This window comes from Vanellus vanellus (assembly GCF_965231255.1).
Source record: "Vanellus vanellus genome assembly, chromosome: 23".
Classification (NCBI taxonomy): Eukaryota; Metazoa; Chordata; class Aves; order Charadriiformes; family Charadriidae; genus Vanellus; species Vanellus vanellus.
Window position 1 is genome coordinate 2,261,286 of NC_138928.1, and position 1,899 is coordinate 2,263,184.

Genomic DNA, 1,899 nt, shown 5'->3' on the forward strand with positions numbered 1-1,899 from the left:
ATTTGACCTGGAGCGACTAAAGAAGAAGAGAGACAACATTAGATCTGAGGACAGGAGGAGTATGTACAGAACATTGTTTTGTTTTGAAACTTCATAAAGCTTGGTGCATTTTTAAAATGTTTTAGCTGTTGAACTTGCTTTGTTCCTTGTATCTTGTAACAGGTGGCAAATGTAAAGATGTGAATCTGTATATGGTTCTGAGCAGATCATATGATTTGTAATATTAATTGCTTTACAATGTACCATTATCCATGATTTTTTGTTTGTGTTGAATGGTAATCAGTTTGTCTTGCATAAATAGAAGAATGTTTCTGGTCTTGACATGCTGGGGTATGTTTTGCTGGGATTCAGCTGTTGGAAGGAAGCGGGCAATGAAGAGGTGTTGATTGCGGATGCGTGGCTGCGAGCGGTGTCTGTCTCTGCAGAGCGGGATGTAGATGTTCCATAGTGCAGTTCCCGGAAATAGTCAGGAACGTCAAGCCAGTGGCGTGTGAAGGGAATGACTGAGCTGCAGTTTCATTCAGAGCTCCAGTTCTGACTTCCATTACCTGGAACTGAGCTACTTTATATTATGTGAAATATAAATTTTTAACCGTAGGGTCAGTTAATTTTGTACTTCATGTTACTAGAGTACTTAAATAGACAACTTTCTGATTGACCATCTATTCCAGAACCTCTGAATAGACCAAATACACAGCAGAACTGACAACTGGAGTGGATGTGTTGAGTGTGTAATGGTACATTGTAAAAGTTATGAATTAAACATTACTGTACAAGAATTTTCATGTCACTTGTAAAATGTCTTTTGTGAGATCCTTGGGATTAAAGTTTTGGTTACAACTTGTTGTTCAGTATTTGAGTACCTGCTCCATACATCCGCTTTGCAGAACATGCGCTTGGGTCTCATGGTGCAGCTTGGCTCAAATCAAGCGTGCTCCGCAGTAGGGGGTGAGATGGCACTCGCTGCATCTCGCTGTGGCACACCCATAAACTGTTCACACACTGCTGTAAGTGGCAGGTCACTGCCTGTGGCTGGGCTCCAGACCATCTCGTGTCCTGGCCAGGGGCTGGGCCTCATTCTGTCACTGGCATCCTGCACCAGTGTTACAGACGCAGCCTAGGTGAGCGTGGTGATGCCAGCTTGAGTTCTTGCCTAACACTGAGCTCTGTAGTGCTTACCGGAAAAAAAACTAGCTGGAGATTTTAAGGCTCACAACCTTCTTTGCATCCCGGATGTGGGTTGATAACATTTGAGATATTCTTCACATCTGTCCCTTTTCAAATCGCTGGTCTGTAAACTGAAGCTTTGCATGAAGATTTCACTTGGAGTGTAAAACCATGGCATGGCTCAAGTGCGATTGGGGCTCCCAAACTTCCCGAGGGCTCCTTTTCATTCCTGTATCTGAGAGCGGATGGGCTACATCAGTTTTGATCGCGTGTGTTTAGATTAAATATGTCAAATCCCTCTTGTGGTTTAATTTCCTTCAGTTGTGGTATCCAGGCGGGGACAAGATGATGGTGAAGCTGGAATGGAAAGAAATTCTGCTGCTTCCCCTGTTGCCTGGAGAGGGGGGTGTGGACAGTGCATGGCTCATTAGTTGGCAGCTGGGGCAGAGGTGTAGAGTCAATTTCTTCATTTTTAACTACTTGGTACTATTTATGGTTGGTCTCAGTGATCTTAAAGGTCTTTTCCTGGATTCTATGGCTCTCTGGAGTAGGAGTTTACCAGCCCCTGCCTGAGCAGCATGTGGTGGTACAAGCATAACCAGGCTTGCGTTTGCTGAAAAGCAGGAAGGCTGAGGGTGGTGCAAAAGGCGCACGCAGCCCTAAATCGCTTTAAACTGGGAGTGCGGTGAGCTTCAAAGGTAGAGAAAAATCCATCATCTTTACTCCCGGCCT